The following is a 22,589-nucleotide window of genomic DNA, read 5'->3' as shown; positions in this document are numbered from 1 at the left end:
GGCTCTCTTTCTACCTTTCAAAGAAGTAAAATATGTAAACAAAATTTAAAAATAATCAAGTGTTGGCCCAGATGATTCTCAAATTTAAATGTTAGCACAAAATTGAACCGAGAGCTAAAAAATTAATTCACTGTTTTTTTTGTTGTTATGGTTGTGATTGAACTGCATTTAGTTTCTTTACTCCTTTTCAAGTAAAGAAGGATATCAGGGAATGTGGGTAACACTGTATTATTTCCTCATAGGTGTAATTCAAAATAAAAGCCTGGGAATGTTCTTCCTTGCACCTGACCTTGAACACAAGCTTTCCTCCTTCCCGTTCAAGTGTAGCAGTTGCATTGGCTGGTTCTGGACCAAGTAAAAGTACACATTGCCAAGAAATCCTGCCGGTGAATGTGAGGAAAATAGAAGGAAGAAAGTGCCACCCCAAGCATGTGATGCTTAATGAGACTTCTCCATTTTTCCTTCACATCACATTGTTGTTATTTAAAAAGAAAAATTTCCAGTGATCTTGACATTCATATCATATGGAAAACTGAAGGAGCAAAGGGAGGCATTTGTTTCCAGAAGAGCTCAGGGCACATAATGAGGTGACAGAGACTAGCAACTCATCAAGCATGCAGTGCACACTTCCATTAAGGACTATGCATCACAATGTTTTAATTTGCTGCTTCCTACAGCTTATGATAGAGATGTTCTGCAAAGGTTTACCTCACTTGCGTTTTGCAGAGAATAAACGTACAACATTACCAGTATTATTAGAGGCAAAATGTCTTCTAAGGTTTATCTTCACATGGGGGGAAAGAAAAAAGCCACTCTTGATGGTTAAGTAATCAAGGAGCCTCCTTGTTTACTGAGTCAAGTTACCAGACAGGATTGTGTACCATGATGCAATCTCTCTTTGAATCTCAAAATTCTTATTCAATGTAATGATGGCATCTGCTGGGAGTCCAAATTTTCTGTGGCACATCTTTGTAACAGTCACAAATCTCGTGGAAAGAAGCCAGGGTGGAAATTTAAATGAGCCCAATCCTCTAGAAAAAAAAAAACTACACTTAGAATGTTTCTGTTAATGGAAACTTTGTTTGCAGGCAGCAAACAGTCTACTCAGAGCACAACAACAACATCTGGTGTTGTTGGTAAGAATTGACCTCTTGATGATGAGCTGTTCACATCAAAATGACTGCAGCTGTAGGAACAAGACGAACTTTCCTCAAGGAGTCACTTTCAACACGCCCATACAGACCGGATGCTAACATTATATAGTCTACCTTTTCAATGTGGATCGCTTACCAGGTAAAAGGGATGCAGAGCAAAGGGGGCAGTAGTTCCATCTGGGGTCATGGAGGCACTCTACGTTGTTGGGCATCTGGTCTGGCATGCCTTGCGTTCGGCTTAGATTTGTCAATTTGAGGGAATTATCTCTCTCTTTTTTCTCTCAGTAGGTCCAACTTCTCTGGGGCTGTACCAACAGTCTGCTTTGAGCAGTGGTTGGAGGATACTAGCTTCCCAAAGAGAATGTCTGTGGAGAGATGAAGGGCGTGAAGATCAGGAACCATCTTCCTCTGCAGGTTCCCGCCCTCTGCTTCTGCATCTCTGTCTCAGGCTGTTGACATGATGCTGAAACGTGACATGTGTCTTAGATCTGGTGATCGCATAGCCGTGCTATTTGCTGAATTCCACAGCATTTATTATCTTGTCAGGTAAGGTAAGGCCAAGCAGCATGGGCAAAAAAAAAAAAAAAAAAAATCAAAAAACAACAAAACCCTTCTGTTGCTGCTCAAGGCTGACTGTCTGATCCTGGATTCTAAGGTAGAATCAAAGAATTTGAAGATACCTTAGAGACCATTCCAAAATTTGAAGTTCCCTTAGAAGTCTTTGGTCCTTTTGATCAATATTTTTTAGCAAAAGTAAATATACAGTTATATGTGCATATTCTAGGCAATTATATCTGCTTTTGTTTTCTTTTAAGACGTAATATATCTATTTGCAAGGAAGAATGGTTTGTTCCACAAATGCCTGCAGTGGCCTTCCTGGGCCAGGCTGATAACTGGAGCCTGGAACTCCATTAGATCTGCCCTACAGGTTGCAAGAAATATTTAGGTCATCCTCTTCTGCTTTCTAATCAGCCATTCTGCTGCTTGTTTTAGTTCGTTAGCGGGGAGCTAGAGTGAGGACACAAACCAGTGCCTATTTGGGACGCCAACAATGCAGGTGGTGACTTTGCCCACTATGTCATCATGCCATTTCCACGGACATTTAGAAAGTTTATTCAGCTTTACAGTAACATTAATCATATTAGTTATCACTTGGGTTATGCACAGTTGAACTGGAAATGGGTCTAAAGGAAATTCTTAGGAGCTGTGAAAGTATATCTTGAATGTAATGGCTTGGTGACTTACAGCAGACAAAATTAATTGGACTGTACACTTAGAATTGCAATACTTTAAAGCACACAGTTTATACCTCAAGATGGATGATTTTTTTTTTAAAAAGATAATCTCTTTCCTTTAGTGATTTGTTTGTGCTGATTTTGACATTTAGAGATTTACAGTTTTACACAGTCAAAATATATCAATCTTTATGTTCACAGTTTTTGAGTTTTGTGTCACATCTAGAAACGCTTTCCCCGAATGTTTCATAGAAAGGCCATTTAACAGAATGTTTTATGTATTTCATAATGGCATTAGATAGCCATCATGAAACAGCCGACCCTTGAGGAAGTTACTTCATCTCTGCTGTTTCTTCACTTTTGAATCTGTGGATAATTACAGCTTCTACCTCAGTGGCAGAGGTGATAAAATTATTGGAAAAGTAATTTGGAAACTAGTGGGGACATTGGAAGGCACAATGGATATCACAATTGCTATTTTCTTTGGGTTGTTATTATGTAATATGAAGAGATTATATAGATGTTAAAGCGGTACTTTTGTCAACTCCTATTTTAAAATTTTAACAGATTTGCTTTCAATGTTGTAACATGAAGCTGAGGAGCTGGTTCCATAGCTCAACAGGCTAATCCTCCATTTGCAGGCACCAACATTCCATATGGGAGCACCAGTTCTAGTCCCAGCTGCTCTACTTCCCATCCAGCTCCCAGTTTCTGGCCTTGGAACTTAGTGGAGGATGGTCTAGGTCCTAGAGACCATATATCTTGCAAAAGAAGCTCCTGGCTCTTGGAGGAAGAGAGAGACAGAGACAAAGACAGAATTTTGTAACTGCTGGTTCATCCACCAAATGGCCACAATAGCTAGGTCTGGACCAGGCAAAATTTAGAAGGTACAAATTCCACTTGGGACGTGAGGACCCATTATCCACTGCTTTCCTAACCTTATAGAGAAGGAGCTAGATGGAAAGAAAAGTGGAACACCCCACATGATGTGGGAAGCCACAGCCCCGAATGATGATGAATTCAGCAGTGAGGAGTCATCGAGGATATTTTAGCAGCTTGATAGAATTCCACAAATCATGTGACCAAGTAAATGACTATTTTGAAAGTAGTACATTCGAATCCAAGGAGATAAACATACTTTTAAAAGGATTTAGAATTCTATGCTTATAAACAAATACTAGTTTCTTATTTTTAACGTTTTAGGAGTTTTTTGGGGGGGGCGGTTGGTCATGAGAGCGTTATAAAGGATAGGAGTAGGTCTAGGAAGATACTTTGGTAAAGTGACCAACTTTACTTTTAAATTTTTGGGGAACTTCTGTTAAGCTGCCCAATTCAAATGATAGGAGCTATTTTGTTCTGTGTTTTATAGGATTTTCTGGCAAGCTGAATGTGATCTGTCTTAACACTTATAATCTCCCTGCCAACACGTATGCAGTGTGTTTGGACATATGGTCTCATTTTTATGATCTTTTAACCTTTATTTATTCTGTGTACCCTATTGCAGAGCTAACAGCTCATGGGGTTTGAACTCCAGAGAAGGGCCCCATCTGGAGCCTCTGAAAAAGGATTGCTTGCACAAGGGGACACTTTTAAAGCGAGCTGTGTTCATTTAAATAAAATAATTTTAGCTTTTTTTGATGCACTTAACCTAGTGGTCTAATATGTGGGGGGAAAAGAATCATGACAATGTTTCCCTTTGTTCTTTTTCTGAGCATAAACACTTTTAAAAAGCAGTGAGAGGGCCCGGCGCGGTGGTGCAAGTGGTTAAGGTCCTCGCCTTGCACGCCCGAGATCCCATATGGGCGCCGGTTCTATCCCGGCAGCCCCGCTTCCCTTCCAGCTCCCCGCATGTGGCCTGGGAAAGCAGTTGAAGACGGCCCAAAGCTTCCATGTGGGAGACCCGGAACTGGCTCCTGGCTTCGGATTGGCATGGTATCGGCCTGTTGCGCTCACTTGGGGAGTGAATCATCGGACGGAAGATCTTCCTCTCTGTCTCTCCTCTCTGTATATCTGCCTTTCCAATAAAAAAATTAATAATAAAAATAAATCTTTAAAAAGCAGTGAGATATTGCAAGCAAGTGATGCTATCTGTCAGAAAGTATTTCTTCCAATGGAATTTGTATTTGTAAGAAAAATCTACCTGGGATTATCAGTGTTTATTATGTTCTTGTCAGGTTTGATGATACTGACTTCATAGAAGGTGTTGGAAGATGATCAGTATGTTTTTCTCAAGTAGAAAAGTACTATAATTAGTATTATTTCTAGAATAATTTCCTGCTGAAACCATCTGTGGCCTCTTTGCTTTATATTATTTATAAATTTTGCCTTCCTTTTAAATTTTTTTAATCACTGTTGCGGGGCCTTCTTAGAAGTATAACCAGCTTATCTTCCACTATGGGTGGTGATTCATGTCCCAGGTACTCCACCTCAGATCAAGTTCCCTACTAATAGCCTGGAAAAGCAGCAAAGGATGGCCCGAAGTCTTGGATCCCTGTACCCATGTGGAAGTCCTGGGAAAGCTCCTGGCTCCCAGCTTCAGCCTGGCTCAGCTCTGCTCACAGCTGCCATTTCGGAAATGAAACAGCTGGAACATGTTTTGCTCTGTCTCTTCCTCTCCTTGTAATTCTGTTTTACAAGTAAAATAGATAAATCTTTAAAAGAATTCACTCTTGCTAAAAATTTGTCGATTTTTTTTTAGTCTTTTCAAATAGCCAAATTTTGGCTTTGTGGTAACTTTGGTCTTATTTGTTTATTTTTACTCTAATATATTTACTCATGAATGTTCATGAATTTCAAATGAGTGTTTATACCTTGGGTTTAAAATGCAGATATTTTTCTAATTTTGGAGACTTCTGTTAGCTTTTCCTTTTTTACTATTATGTGTGTCAATGACCATGATGATAAGTTCACTTCTAAGCTAGGTTACATCTAATATATTTTAATGTTACGCCTTCATTGAAAAGGTAGTTTCTAATTTTTGGTATAATTTTTCTTCAAACTCTGATTTTTTTTGGAGTATATCACTTCATTGTTGGGTATATGTTTTTTTTTAATATACCCACATATTTCAAGCTTATTTCAAACTTGCTTTCACTATAAATGATTTTAGTCTTTGTAATTTGGGCATACTTGCATTATTGTCCAACATGTGATCGAATTTAGGTCATAAAAAGAAAACTGCAACAGTTGATATTGCCTTTATTGTCCTTATATGTGAATATCTTCTGTGCACTAATTGATTATGTCAACCTGATTTTTGATTAAGAAAGATTTAAAGTCTTCCAATATGTTGTGTAGTTGTCTATGTTGACTAGTTTTTGCTTTGAATTTTGCCTTTGTAAAGATTTGTTTTGTTTTTACTTGAAAGGCAAAGTTACTGAGACATGGAGAGACAGAGAGATGCAATCTCTCAAATGCTAACTGCAGGTGCGCTGAACTGTTCTGAAGCCGGGGATCCTACCACATAGCTGGCCTCTTAATTTCACTTTTAAATTTGGGTTTTTAGTGCATTAAAGTTTTATTACTTTACATTATTTAAAGTCCACATTTTAAAGCATATTTAAAATCTACGTTTTAAAAATAAAGTTTCACAGAAAGGGATCTTCTACTTGTTCACTCCCCAGATGGCTGCAACATGTGCAGGTGGACTACCCCAAAGCCAGGAACTAGAAGTTTCTTCTGGATCTCCCAAACAGGTGCAGAGGTCCAAGGACTTGAGCCATCTTCTAATGCTTTATTCAGGTGCACAGGAGACAAAGTGGAGCAGCTGGAACTCAAAACGATGCCCATATGGTTTGCCAGCATTACAGGAAGCTGCCTTACTGGCTGTACCACTGTGTGAGCCTCAAAATGTTTTCAACTATGCAGTGAAAACATGACTGCAGTCAAGCAAACTGCTGCAGGATTACTTTCCACGACTACTCTGTGTGTGTGTGTGTGTGTTAACTTGAGCAGTTTCAAATCTTCCTCAATCTTTTCTTCATTTATAAACACATATTTTTATAAGAACATTAGAGGTTCTAGACTGTGATATTTTGAGAATGTTCATTCCATCCTGGTTTAGAGACCTTGAATGAGATTACACTGACTTTATGAGGAAGTTCTGTTGAACAGTATCTAAGTTATAATCTTAAACACGTTGATTTCATGCTTTGTGTGTCCTTACTCGAGTTCTAAACTTTGGAAATGTCGTGTAAATGTGAGCTCTGTGTCCTATTCTAGTTCATTTGTCCTTGTTAAAGTGACACTGGTGAAAACTGTCTTTGTTTTCATAGCTTTTCCATTTGCTTTCTTTTCATCCTTCATTGCCTTTTATCATACTTCGTTGGGGGAGGGGGTTAAATATTCCAGTGAAATGTTGCTGAGCTCTAGCTCCAAGTCACTGTACATCTACTCTTTCTGGAGGTTTTGCTTTATACATCCTGGCAGCAGTAGCAGCCCTGAGCCTGTCTCAATGAGAATTTCAGAAACACTTCAGGATATTTTACATCTCAGCAGTTTCCTGCTTCCTGGATTCTCAGTCTCTCACTTGCAACAAAAATATAGAAATGTCTTAAGTAGAAAAGAAGTTCATAGAATATATTGGCAGATTTCTTTGCTATTTCCTTCTCTCTGAATTTCATGCCCCTAAGAACTGGCTTCCTGGACATCTGTCTGACGCTTACTGAATGGGGTTTGTTTTTGTTTTTAATCCAGATTTGTAAAATGCCATCAATATAGGTATTAGTCTGCCATAAGCTCCTGTCTGTGGAGCAAAAGCTCCCACCTACTTCAAAACTAATACTGTGTTAAATCTTTGCTATTTCATGACTAAAATTAAAATAATGAGAAGTGAAAAGTGGCGAAGTTCTACTGATGGGATATAAAATATTTTAAGAAGATATTTATTTTTAGTTGAGATGCAGTGAGAGTGGAAGAGAGGCAATGTATACGTTGGTTTAGTCTCCAAATACCCATCTCTAGATGTTAGAGAGCACTTGTTATGAACACAGCATAGACTCAGGCTATAGATAATGCAACACTTATGTCAACTATGTATAAACTTGGAAACAGTAAAAGCAAGAGAAAATCTTTTATCAGACGAGGCTTGTAATTCAGTAGAAAAAACAAAATGATTCTGAGTAATAACTGAAAGGCAACAAATGAGAAAGTTCATTGATATGCCAGCTCAGAAGTTGACAAACCATAGCTGGGCAGCTGAATATGGCCCATGTTATAGTTTTATTAGAATCCTATCAAATTTGTTCCATTATATATTACCATGATAGTAGAGTCGTTGCAACAGAGACCAGATGGGCTGAATATCTATATATAGAGAGATATAATGCCTATTATATATATGTATAATATCTAATTATATCTATGTATGTTTATATACATTATATCTATATATATTTGCATCACAGAAAGTTTCTTCACTTAATTTTGTCATAGTTTTTTTAGCTTTAGTGTTGTAGGTCATTGTTTTTATTATTGTTAGGATTCAGGATATTCTTAAAAAATTATACAATTTCTATTTTGCATTGCTTTTTAAAAATGGTTCTTGCTGGTTAAGATTTAGAATGTTATTTCCATGGTTGTGATCTTTAACTATTACTGTTGTTTACATTGAAAATACAAGCTTCATGTTTTAATTTCAACTGATACAGTCTGCCATCTTCTGGAAAAAAAATCTTGTACCACTTATTGCATCTTTTCTTCACCTAGGACAAAATTTGTTTGGTTGAGGTGACAACTGCATACACACACATGTAGAATCAAAAGTGTTTTGAACCCTGATGAGTTTTTGAACCATGAAACTCAATAAAGGAGAAAACAATTGCTTTCCAGTCTGGAGACGTCCCTTATATAAGGCATTTTACTTTTCAGAGACCAGCCCTTGGAGAATATTGGGTGAAATATTCTCCAGAAAGCTTGTGTGCTCAAAGCAGCTGACTTCAATCTGTGTATGTCAGGCTAGATTTCTCAATGAAGACACTTTACTGAAACCTTTTTCTGTCACTTCCGGTTGTGTAGTTTTTTGCCCGCTCCACCCCTCGTTTTCATGCTGCTCTTTAAGTGTAGCAGCCTGTGTCTTAAACCCTGCCCTGCTACTCAGTACTGCCATGGAAACAGTTGTGGCAATGCTGGTTTGTAATTTGAATTACACTTAAGTGTTCTAAGTGTTGCTTGTTTTGACTCCTTATGTAAGTAATTGAACAGTCATTAACAAAGGTAATTGGTTTACAAGATTTTGTTATTCTTGGAATAATCGGAAAGTCTCTAAGGTTGAAGAAGTGAAGAACATTTGGAAGCGTGGAGGGTAAATTCACAGAGCTTGCTGGAGCTGCAATGTCACACATCATTGGGTGCTGCATGAACTTTCATGCCTCAAATCACTTCGTACTTAAAGTTCTTTAAATGACACAAAACATATAAATAGATAGGACCCCAGAAATCTAAAAACCAAAAGAGAGGAGTTGTCATTTGGCAAAAGCAATATTTCATCAGCAAAAGGTCAGCAGCAGTGTGCCGCATTCCCTCACTGCTCAGCCAAGTTGATGGCATCTAAATTCACACTTTGTGGTTAAGGTTTTATTTCAATATTTGTGAGCCTGTCACCAGATGAACCCAATACCCAATACACAGAGGATTGTGAGTGTGACTCTCTGGCTTCTCGAGGGTTAGATCACCAAGGAGTATTGACGATACGGAAAACCCAAAGTGCAATTCACCAGCTGAAATTTTAATAAGGACATTGGCAGTACTTGTAGCCAGTTTTGCAGAACTATGAGATTGTGTTAACTGAAGGTGTTTAATGATAAGAGAGCTTTAAATGTAGCTGAAATTAGTGTTACTGTTTCACGCTGATCCCAAGTAGAAGAAATGATACTTAGATAAGAAACATCAGTGCAGGAGAAAACGTAGACACAACTACCCAACAACTACCTGAATAAAAGCATAACCTATCGTTCTGTAGAGTTGATGGGATGCATAGAATTCCCGTAGTTGACAGTTTCCTCTTGTTTACCGAGTTTATTCTTGTTTCTAGCAGAAGCGGAAGGCTTACAATTTGAGCTTAAACTTGGCCACCTTAGTGTCTCAAGAACCATTTGTTATTCTTGCATTCTGCTTTTCCTTTTTGACTCAGTACAGTGACTAGGGTGATTGCTTTGCTTGAAACAGCTACTGATGGGTATTCAGGGGGAAGAAAACATCTAATTACTGGTGGAAAAATCCTCCGGTTCTGCTCTGTTTTGGAAAGATAAATGAGGAGACGGTAGATGTTTAACCAACTGCAATTAGGCTTCCATTTAGTTCATGCTACTGAGGTGATTTGTACATAACCGTAGTGAATTGTTTGTGTCTAGCATCAGGCTTTTTCCCTTGTAATAGTAAGAGGTTACGGTGGCATTCGCACCTGCCAACCATAGGCTTTCATTAAGATGATTGATTGTTTGCATTGATTTATTTGATATGTGGGCATTCCTGTGGTGTGGGTTTTCATTTTAAAATGAACACAGTTCATCATTTAGGTGCTCTGCTCGCATTGCCATTGATGGAATTCTGAACGTGCGTTCTGCCGAGGATCTTTTCTTGATCAGGTAAGAATTTACAATCTTTGAAAGAAAAAGATACAAATCACTGATTGGTTTTCTGAGTTGGGGGTTGGGGCACTGAATGAACATTATCCTTATTAACATTTTGATGTCTTTCATTGATATCAATGATTGCCAAGTTTATTTAGATCTCTGAAAATTTCTAATCAGAGGGATGTTCCAGCCTTAACACTAAAGAGTGTGATACTGCTCACATAGCTTCTTCCTACGCCATGATTGACATTTTGAATCTAATTTGGCATGATTAATCTGTTGTCCTTAAAGTAAGTAAATCCTTGCTTGCCAAAAATCTGACTCAAGAAAAAAAATGTGCATGTACATAGATAAGCATATACATGTGCAGACACACACACGTATGTGAGTTTAAGCTTACACTTGTGTGTATCAGGGTGCTTGAAGATGTTTGTGTAGAGCTAGGTGTGATGTCACTGGTGGGTTCAGGTGCTCTATGGGAGCTAGCTGGCTCTTGGCTACTTCGCTTCAGATCCTGTTTGCTCCGAGTGTGCCTGGGAAAGCATACTTTTCTAGGAAATGGGAAAACGGTTAAAATATTTCCTTCCCGGATAATCCCGTGAAGGCCTGAGTAGAGTTCTGGGTCCCTGGGTCCAGCTTGGATCATTCAGGGAGTGCATGAACACTGTCCCCAACCTCAATCACTTTGCCTTTTAAATAAATAAATAAATCTTTTTTAAAAGAAGCTTGTGCAAAAATGAAATCTAATGGCAAACAAATTTTGGCACGTAGATATTTGAGTAGTTGTAACATAGTATGCGTTTACCACAAAGGTTCCTCATGTACATGGATTCCAGAACATTTTTACAACAAAATAAATATTTTAATTCAGTTTTCCACACCTCATGCATGGGTTTCAGAAACATTTTACACAAAATAAATATTTATTTAAATTTGCCACACATTTTGAAAGCTTTTATATACACACTTATATAAGTGGATGTATATTTTATATGAAAGTATGTTAAAACCATAAATAAGAGATATCCTCAAAATGATTGGAAAATATGTATTAGGAAAATAGCTATGAATGATTTAAAACTCTTTGCACTTTGATGAAAAAAGCTCTTAAATTTTATTTTCTACATTTTTTCAAGTATTTGCATGTGTATATATAAAATATGAATCATTTGGTAGAGAGGGAGAAAGAAATGCAGTTAACCAAGTATGCTGCCTCACATGGAGTTTTAGAACCTATAATTTGGAAGAAAATAAAAGTCCTACGTACTTGAACTATGTGTCCTCCTAAAACTATATCCATATCCTAACTCAATAACTGTGATTAAGAAAATTTGGAAGTAAGATTTTCCAGATGCAATGAAATTGGAAATTAGAGATCAGATGCCTCTGGGTTTCTGGAGGTACTCAACTCCAACGATCGGGATCATTAGAAGAGAGAGAGATTTTCCACATCGGCAGAAGAAGGTGATATGCAGATGGAGGCAGAGATGGAATGATGCCCTTGTAAACCCCCTGAAGTGACAAACCAGGATGCTACAAATCACCGCAAGATGAAATAGACAGGGAGAGATTCTTCCCCCACAAGCCTTCAAAGCAGACATGCCTCTGCCAACATCATGACTTAGATTTCCAGCTTCCACAATACTGTTGCTTAGAGCCACCACGTATTTAGTACTTTGTTGCAGCAGTCCTGGGTAACAAGTTAATGGTGTACTCATATCACACTCAATATGGATGTCTCATGCAGTGACACCAGTGTGATGTAGTCACTTATCTTTAAACGCCATACTTAGAAAGCATCCACTTATCCTTGCAAAATTTACTCCCCAATGATAGTATCTACAGAATATCAATATTGTGCACTGATTTACTTATTTTTGGTAGTTATGAACTTGTACATCCCTATAAATATTTCCTTCTTAAATTTCAATTAAATCATTCATGACATTTAGGCATTATGCTTTGACTATTTCAGACTTACATCGGAGTTGGCATGGTGGCTCAATATGCTAATCTTTCACCTGCAAATACTGGCATCCCATATGGGTATTAGTTCATATCCCAGCTGCTCCACTTCTAATCCAGCTTCTTGCTTGTGGCCTGGGAAGACAGCGAAGGATGGCCCAAAGTCTTGAGCCCTTGTACCCATTTAGGAGGCATGGAAGAAGCTCTGGGCTCTTGGCTTCTAATTAGCTCAACCCTGGTCATTGAAACCACTTTGGGAGTGAACCAATGCATGGAAGATCTTTCTCTGTCTTTTCTTCTCTCTATAAATCTACCATTCCAATAAAGAGAAATAAATCTTAAAAAAGAGGTTATATTTATATTGTCATTACCCTGTTAGCTCTTATAAAATACTACAATTTAAGCACATTATATAATTGTGTCTATATTTTTAATGTGTATTTATTTTTACTTGCATTGTCTTGAAAAGGAGAGAAAGGGAGAGAGAGGGAGAGAAAGAGAGAGAGAGAGAGAGAGAGAGAGAAGGGATAGAGATGGAATGATGGTAGGACTGGGGGAGAGAGTGCAATGTTTTCAGGATGTCTGTACTAGCCAGCTCTGGGTCAGGCTGAATCCAGGAACACAGAATATTACCAATGCCTCCCACACTGATTAATGATAGGAACTCAAGCATCTGAACCAGCATCCTCTGTGGCTGCCCAGAGTGCGTTAGTAGGAAGTTGAACAGAAAGCGGAAGTACTAGACTCTCGAACACTGCTATGGCAAGTCACTCTATTGCAATGTATTTTTGATTGCTGTGTATAAAAGTATTCATATGGTCATGAGGTAGAAGCATACACACGGGCTTCATTTCACATTATCTCTGACTGTAAGTCCTATCTTTTCAGATATGTCGTTAACTTTCTGAAGGCAGTAACCATCTTGAACTTTTGCCTCTCCAAGGTTGTTCTGGTAGAGTTTCTAGATAAATGCTAACCAACCAGATTGATGTATGGGTTTTTGTCTTAGACGTAAGTACTTTAGATTCTTTCCAGAAGTTTCTACAGATTCTAAGAATGTAAATCATGAAGAATCACAAAATGCCTCTCTTCAACTTTTATTATTTAACTGACACAAGGTTAGAAGAAAAGAAATGATACAGGGAGGAAATATTTATATAAATTATAATCAGTTGTTGAGAATTCTACTAACCTCAAAAAGAAATACAGACAGAATATTCTAGGAAGGTAACTTAGAAGCTAAATTTGTGACAAAGGTTTTTTTTTTTTTTGAGAAAATGTGAAAGAAATAAGATGTAATGGTTGCACAGTGGTTCTGTAGATGGAAAATTGGGCAGTTCTTTCCATTTGTGGAGTGGAGTGGATGGGCAACTATAGTCTGGTGTAAAAAAAAATGCATGGACTGGTCAGTCGGTATTGAACTTGAGTATTTCTTATTTTAATTGACAACATTCACGTCTTTGAGCTTCTCATTTAGACTTTGAGAAAATCAACGTGCAAAGGCAGATGGCAGGCTGTTATTTTTAATTCACAAGCCATGTTCAATGTGTGCCATATGTTACAGAACTTTTCAGGCTCAGCCTTTTGAGTGCTACCACAATAAACTCACCAACTTACAGAAAAGGAAATCTGACAGGGAGAATTATGCGCTTGCGGGTTTCATTTCTGAAAACTGAAGTCAGTTACTTGTCTCTTTGCCTGGCTTAAGGAGGGGCGTGTTAGGGAGAAAAACCTCTCAGCGAAAGAAGAAGCCGCACATCGAGATGGTAATAATATCTATGAAAAGGGCAAGTGGAATGAGGGGGCCTTATAGTCGCTTTGTACTGAGAAGTGGTGTGTTATATCCACACGATCACGCCCCAAAAGAATATGGACAGCAACCTCTTGCAGCCCATGACGGGAAGTCGAGTGCTGGTCCATCGCTGAGGATCCTCAGCAACACATAGGTCAAATGAACAAACACGACACGCTTAAATTATGTAATCTGTAAATGATAGTATTATGAAATGCTAATTGGGGTAATAGGGTTTGGGGTATCTGGAGAATCTTTGTATTACTACCTCACATTTTTTTTTTCTTTTGTACATTTAAAGCCCTTCCGAAATAAAGTGCTAAAAACAACTTCTTCCTTAATTTACATATGTATTTGACATACTACAAGCCACAGCCCATATTCTTGGCTGCTTATGGCTAATTACTGCCATTCTTATAAGTGCCATACTCTAGGCAGTTGTTCGTTTTGAGAGCAGCTCCTCACTTGGATTCTGTTTCACAAGCCTTCCTCACATCTCTATTCATGAAGGTCACTTCTGTTATTGTACAGTGATTTTATTGTCACTTTCATGAGATCAATTTATTCACCTCTATGTCTAAAACGTCTTCATCCATTAGAGTTTTAATATCTGAGACAACAACCTGGGGATGGAAATACAAGGAAAGTTTTGGCCACCTGCCTCTTTTTCTCTGGTGACAGATACCGCGATGTGATTTTAGCGCATGATCAGAATTTGGAAAAGCAAAGATTTTTACTCAGGATTGAGAATTTTTGCTAGCTTCTATTCACTACAGAATTTAATATGAATGCCGATTTTTTTCATTTGCAAGTATTCATTGAAATGTTTTTATGAACTTTTAAAATTCTCTTTCTAATGGCTTAAGAAGAAATAAATGGCTCCTCCTGCACGTGCAAGGAAAACAAAGGGCAATCATGCTATCCCAGAGATGTGTGACCCAGCTGGCTGGCTCTTGCAGCTAGCATAGGGATAAAACTTTGAGGGAGAGGCACAAAAGAAAGCTGTGCGTTTCAGACCCATTTACGTAATGATCTTCACTCCTTGCTACAGGTACCTCATCATTTTACAGTTTTTTCATTTTTGTCATTGGATACCATGATAACAAATCATGTTCATCTTGGGCCAGGCACAGGCAGATAGCAGAGTTCTTAATGTTGAGATCTGACAGTGCTTTCTTAAGGTAGTCATTTCATAGTCTGTTAGGTGTTAGGGAGCCAATCATTTCAGTTTTCACTCTTTCCCTCCTTTCAGGACTTTGGAGTGGAGAGTCAGGCCAGGGATCAGCTGCAGGGAATGGAACTCGGGCACTCTGGTGTGGGGTGTGAGCATCAACGCAAACAGCGCTGGCATGGGGAGCGTGGTCTCAATCCCGTGATCCTGTCTGTGTTTGTGTTCTTCCTTTCATATTTGTACATACACACAGCCCTAGGGTTGTGTAAGGCTTCCGGCTTTGCTGTTTGTTACCCCAGCTACTTGACAGCATTCTAAGTGCATGCCCCTAGCACACTACTTTCAAAGCAACTTTCTTGTGTGATTGGCTTCCCGCACGCTAACACTGAGCTCCTTGAATGCAGTGCTGGTTATATTTATCTTGTATAAGCAACCTCTAGTTGGAGCTGGACACTGCTGTTATTAAGTAAAAAGGCTGAATAAAGTGTATAATGCAGTATGAATTAATGAACAGCTTGTCTGTTAAGTTTTGAGAACTACCTCAATTTTCGGATCACATTTATTTATTTGGTTGTCCCTCAGGTGACAGTTTCAGCTAATTTGCTGAAAGGGTCCAAATCATTGGAGCTCACTGCTTACGGTATAGAGATTTTGATTTGCATATGTGTGCATAAATGCATGTAAATCCATACATGTATACTTAGAATAAAATTAACCATTAAACTGAAAAGTATTTGTTTCACAGTGTTGGTCGGATCATTTCCACTAATCTTTTTGTTGCCTTCAAAGTTTCTGGAACATTTTTATATAGACATATCTGGTCAAAGTGTGCTGCACTGCCAACTGCAGTTGAGATTTGAAGTCCAGAATAGACGGACCAGATGGACAGCTTCCCTCCCAGCAGAGTTTCCCAAACTGCACTCAGCAGAATCCATGTTCTGTGGGGTGTTAAATGGGATGTTACCGGGTGCCATGAGCAAAGGAACAAAGAAGCAAACACCAGAAATACATAGGCTCATGTTATACCTGCTGAGCCATTCAAATGAAGTTACATTTAATGATAGTTAAGAGATTTATTACTTCAAGATTTTTTTTAAGAAACTTTATTTCACCAATATGCTTTTCAAATGAACAAGAAAACAAATTATTTAAACATTATAAAATTCATTTTCTTCCTGAGTTAACTCATCTACTTCCAAGAACTGTTGGCCCTGTGAAACCTTAGGAAATTGCTGGACTCAATTATCATCAAAGAATTGCATTTTATGGATTCATAAGTTCCTGTGTGCATAGCATATTTCTGAGACACTGGCATGTCTGATTTCTAATTTTCTTGACTTTGTTTAGCATTTTACTCCTGGCCATACTAGGCACCGGTTCTTAGTTATCCTCTTGGTCCTTGAGTTTTCTTACCTTTCAGATAGTGTCCAGTAAGGAAATTAAAATTATCTCAAGATATTTGAAGCAGAGATGTAAGTTGGTGATTAAAGAAATTTATTTATTTCAAAGGTAGAGATCAACAGAGAGGGAGACACATTGGAAACTGCTGGAACATTCTCCAATGCCCACAGTAGCCACGGATAGGCCGACCTGAATGCAGGAACCTGAAGAGCATTCCAGTTCTCCCACATGCATAGCAGGGACCCACGTGCTTTAGCCAGCACCTTCTGCCTTCGAGGGAGTGCACCGATGGAGAACTAGAGTAAGAAACAGAGCTGAGACTCTAACGCAGGTGCTCTGCAATGGGATGTCAGCATCTTCAACATGTGGCCTAACCATTGCACCAGACATATACACCTGAGCCAAAGTCTAAGATGCATGAGAAAATCTAGAGGAAGACTGGAGAAAGCAATAGAAGGTGTCTGTGTTTCAATTCAAGATCTGGGAGCTGCGCAACATCCTTGGACTGGAACTACCCCGGAGGAGTTATGGTATCTGAGACCAATGAGTGGGCTCCAACTGGGGACCTTCACTCCTACTGATGCTACTGAAGTTGCTCCAGGTGCAGCTAACACCTGCCGTGTCATGCATCTGTGACTAGCTCCCCATTGCTGCTGCGTTTGAAGAGTTGCCCAACGAGACAAAGCAATGCCACCTCTCTTCTCTATATTTTTGCATCTTTTACTATTGTCTTCCATTGAAAAAAAAGCCCGTGAGTACCTCAGCTCAGAGGGTGGGTTTATAAATGGGGCATTCAGCTGTCTAGCTCGGAGGTACAAAGGTCAAGTGTGGAGGCGACAAGAGCAGAAACTCCTGAGCCCAGTCTATTTCCTCAGCTACTTGGCATCCATAAATGCCTTATATTCACAATAAGGCTTTGCTGCAAGAATCAGAGGGCTTAGCCTTCATTTAACCAAACCTTCTTTTGCTTTTGTAAATAGAAAAACTTAACTAAAGCACCGATAACTTTGCTCTTCTTTCCATGATAAACACACATGCTTTGTAAAACCCCCTGTGACCTGCGTTTGTTTCTTTAGGTGAGTTACACTCCAGAGTTCATTGGTTGCAGTCACTTCCATCCATGTTCCCTGGATGTTTCCAGTCTTTAATCTCCATGACAAACCTCAATTCTAGATCAACCGCACTCAGATAATCTTTTGTGTGCCATCTCCATTGGCAGGCAAACATTACTGGAGAAAACAATGTGAGTTAGTACACTTGTCTCAGAAGTTCAGTGCAGCTCAGCATTTTACGTAGCTTTTTTTTTTTTCTCCCAGTTCTTTGGTAGTGATTATGCCTAATCTCTTGCCTTTGGTCTGGGTGTGTGGCACAGTGGTTAAGCTTCAATTTGGAATGCCTGTATCTCATAGGCAAAATTTGGCAAAGATAGTGGCTCTTTCAATTTTGGCTTAATGCCAGTGGATGCAGATACAGAAAGGATACATAGGATACAGATACATAGGATACAGAAAGTGGTGGGTCAAGTACTTGGGTCCATATAACTTATAGGAGAGACCTGGATTGAGTTTCTGGCTCCTAGATTTGACTGGACTATCCCTGGTTATCGTGGGTCAGGGCTAATTTGGGAAAATCTGGAACCTTGGACATCAGAGTTCCCGGCTTGGTTCACTGGCCTTTGGTTTTTGGGATGTGCCATAGCGTACCTTTCAATTCTCATTCCTCATTAATACGATTTACCTGCTCACGACTCATATGCACGTGAGCGTGTTCAGGATAATGTGAGTTTGTGCTTGTAAAAATGGCATGATTCCCTGTTTTATTCTATACAGTGGCCTATGGAGTGCTCTGACGTGTTTTATGTATCTTAAGCAAATCTTTTAAGAAGTAAATAAATGTCCTATAAAGGATTTTTTAGAATATTTTTCCCCCAGAATTGTATTTTTAGGATTTGGACTTACAGGTTTAGATTTTGGGAATTTTGATCTTTTGAGACTTTACTGTTTGGGGTTATGGTGTTCTGGACTCCTAGATTATGATATATTATTTTCCTATTTTTTCCTGTTATCACAGCTTGGTATGATTCCTCCATTAGGCAGGAGAGAATGCACTTCATGGAGGTTTGCCTCTGGCTGATCCCTTCAATGCTACTTCAGTTTTTATGGGGACAGTGTAGAAGCCGTTGGCAGCTAGCCATGAAAGTGAATTCTCCCTGGTGCTTTGGCCAGCCATGGTCAACGGCTTGTTGATAGAGTAACCTAGTACTTTAAACAAAACTTTTATATTCTTGTATTTTGTCTCCACTTTTAAAAGTTTGAATGATTCAGATTTCCTAATGTTATTTAAAAACAACAACGTAAGAAAAAATAAGAAATTGTTTTGAAAGATATCCCCAAGATTAGTAATTGGTACATACTCCTCTGGGTCTGTATGTCTAGATAACAATTAATCCAGGTTCTACCTCAATATTTACTTTTGGGGAGTGAGAAAGTTTTGAAGAACTTAAGAGTTGATCAACACTGTGCAATTTTAGAGTGATTTGAACCGCCCTACTTACTCTCTTCCAAAATATAGAATGGGTTATAGTTCAAATGATAAAAAGGAAAACATAGACAATTCTGGAAAACTCTGTGGTAGTTTAGAAAAAAAGAAATGAGGAAGAAACCATGCACCGAGGATAGTTAAAGGAATAACCCTGGAGACCCAAAAACCAGCGGGCCCATTGGGCTGGCTTTTGAACTTTGTCTGTATACTATAGTTTATTTATCTATTTATTTTTTTCTCGAGAGGCTTTTAAAAAAAGGAGTTTGGAAACTCTGAAATGTACCACTTCAGAAGAAATGGACATGATGGAAACAAAAAAGTTTGGATGATTTCTGGTTGTGTTTTACAGATGACCAGGCTGATCTGAAGCCAGGAGGGTCTCCCAAATCTCCCACGCAGGTGCAAGATCCTAAGGCTTTGGGTGTTCTCCACTGCTTTCCCAGGCTGTAAGAGGGAACTGGAAGGGAAGTACAACAGCCACAACATGAACCAGCACCCTTATGGAATCCTGGTACATGTGAGGCAAGGACTTTATCACTAGGCTACTATGCTGGGCTCCTTGCCGTTTTGTTGCTATTGTTGTTTTCTAATCTGTATAGCAGCAACACTGCAGAAGGGTTGAGTAATATGCTTCACTCTGAAGTCCCGATAATTATGATGTCACTAGGTGTTAGTAAGTTTCCAGCCCCATGACAAGTTTACATGACCCCATTCAAACATGAGGTTCATCAGCGATTAAAGCCTCTTTCTATTGCACATGACTGGAAAAATTCTTCAGGAAAAGGATACCACATTCATGTAGATTTTATTACAGTGTATTTTTATAAGTATTCCAGTTCATTATTAATTACTGCTGCTAGTCTCTTACTGTGCTTAATTTATAAAGTAAGCATTCATCAGCATGCATATCATGTGCATACATATGAGTGAGTAACAAAGCCGAGGACTGTCAGCACTTCTTGGCACCTACCTGGAATCTTAGAACGTATTTGGCACAGCGTAAAAGGAGACGGGAGTAAAACAAGTGCCTTGCACAGCAAACTCAGTGTATAATTGACTTATTCAAATAAGCAAATAGAAACATCATTAGGTAGCCTATTTTTAGGTTCCAAATGCAATGTGTTAGACAATACAACACACACACAAATACACACATACTCATAGATCTAGAATTACAAATTAATGGAACTGCTTCACTTCTAGATTATAATAAAATGGGTACACATTACAACTTAAAAGATCCTGATGTTTTATACAAGGGAAGACATTTTATTTGCATAATTTTGCCAAACGGCAGGATTCACATTATTGATGAAATATAACTGAAGATCCACCCATCTTTTGTCCTATAATGCAAATGCGTTTTATTTCCTATGTATCTTTTTTCTTTTATTATTATTATTTTATGATACAGTTCCATTGGCTCTGTGATTTCCCCTCCCCCCTCTCCAAATCCACCCCCAAGCACTGATCATTTCAACAGCGTAGTTCCTCATAGACTGTCAGAAGTTCATCTTTGTGGCATGGACAATGGCAGAGAATTCAGTATCCGATTGTCAAGACACGTCCAACAGTTTCACTGGGAGTCCATCCTCAATGGAAGTAGAGATGCACACTGCACCGCATCCTCACGTCTAGACATGTCAGTCTCTATTACACAGTCACTATAAATCTCCCCAAGTGAAAAGCCATGAAACAAGACCAACAACTGGGAGAAAAACAGAAATTTACAATATTTACAATACTATGACATTATAAAAAAAAAAGCATGCTGCTGAATATGATAGTCTTTATTATACAGTTACTATACATCTACTTAAATGAAAAAAAACCCCACAAAACAGAATCAACAACAGGAAGAAAAGAAATTTACAATGTCATGAAGTTAAAAACATGCTACTGTATGCCTAAATGTGTCGCTGAAGAAATCAAAAAGAAAATCGAGAGCTTTCTTGAAGAAAATGATGCTACTGTTTGATCTATGAGTCAATGAAGAATTTTATGAGAAAAAAAAGTATTTTGAAGAAATGAAACAAAAACATAAAAATCTACGAGATATAGTTGTCACTGATCTTTGTTGGTGAGATGTGTCTCCTGTAGGCAACAAATAGATGGGTTTTGTTTTTAATCTAGTCTACTAATGCATGATGCTTGATTGATAAATTTAATCCATTTACATTCAGCATTAATATGAACGAGAGGTAATTTGGTCCTATCGTATTAGCAATGGGTCGTTCATTGATTTAGTCTTCTGTTGTTATTTTACTGAGATGTTCTTCAGATTTGCCTTTGGTGTGTGCTATTTCTGTTCTCTGTCAAGAGAACATTTCTAAGTATCATTTGTGGGGCATGTTTAGGAGAGGTGTATTCTTTTAACTTTCCTTTACTGAGAAAGAATTTGATTTTAATTTCAAAGACAAAAGAAAGCTTTGCTGAGTCTACTGTTCTGGTTGAGGAAGTCCTCCCAAGGTGCATGGGCTGACATAGTCCACCTCATAGTCGAAACTGGCTCAGACACTTGCCGTGTGAGAGGAGACGGATCCCATTCAGTGGCTTCTCTTCCTCCTAGTTGGACTGCTCTCCTCCACTGACATAGAACAAAGAACTCTCCCATTGGCTTCCTTTGGAAAAGTCAGCCTCAGAATGAAGGCCTGCAGGAGAGTTGTCTCTACTCCGTATGAACAGTCTGCTTCCATGGCGGTCTAACAGCCGGGACTCTTTCTTTGTAATTTTTATAGTTAATTTATTTTTGTTAACTATAGAGTAAGGAGGGTGAAGGCTTTATCCACCCCCCCCCCATCATGACAGTCTTATAGGTAAAAAAAAAAAAAATCCTGGTGTACATGGTAATTATTGGAGGAATACATAATGTTTTTTAAATTGGCTGCTGCTAGCACACTAATTCGGAAGGCACTAACTCATTCGCAAACAGGCTCATTAGAGGCCTGACCCAACAGGCAGCTGCTCTGCCTTGTCCAGCATGCTAAAGCGGCTATAGGACTCTCTCTTTCTCTCTCTCCTCTCTCCCTCATTAAGTCTGTTTTCAGGCTGCTGGAGCAGGTGGGACATTTTATCTTCTCGTCTCATTAATCACTGGTGGGTTGCTGAGGAAAGCTCTATTAACACCTAGTCAAAAGACAGCATAATCCATAACATCCAGCGGCAGCAAAGCCAGCTGTGGAACCTAGGTGTGACTAAGGAACCAGGTTGAAGTCACTTATGCAAACTAACAGGATACATTTGTAAGGGAAACTTTCTCCCTCAAGGCAGGAGCAAGGTGATACTTTAATCCTCGCCTGGGGGATTATTCACCTCCCTCCCACTGAGGGATTGTGATAGGATCCTAAGTGGCCTTTGTTCTTTTGATTAGTCCTTTTCTCTAATGCCCCGAGGCGCCTAGGACCCCTGCTATACCTGCCTGTATTCTAACTCATCTCACAGAGAAAAACAAAACCAAACAACATTTAAAGCACGTTTGTTTAAAAACTAGAGAGAGAGAGAGACAGAGAGAGAGAGAGAGAGAGAGAGAGAGAGAGAATGATGATTGGAATGTAGTTGGATCAGGCCAAAGCCAGGAGCTTAGAACTCTGTCTGGGTCACGTGGGACATGGTTCTAAGAGCTTGGGCCATGATTGCTGCCTCCTGAGGTACATTACCAGGACGTCCCATTAAAATTGGACCAGCTACCACTTGACCTTGGGCCCTAATTGTTGCCCTAATAGAGAATTAAAAAACACCCAACTCTATAGTGACTAGAAA

This window comes from Ochotona curzoniae, unplaced genomic scaffold (assembly GCF_017591425.1).
Source record: "Ochotona curzoniae isolate NIBS_2020 unplaced genomic scaffold, NIBS_Ocur_1.0 contig_50, whole genome shotgun sequence".
NCBI classification, from domain to species: domain Eukaryota; kingdom Metazoa; phylum Chordata; class Mammalia; order Lagomorpha; family Ochotonidae; genus Ochotona; species Ochotona curzoniae.
This window is presented reverse-complemented; position numbering follows the sequence as displayed.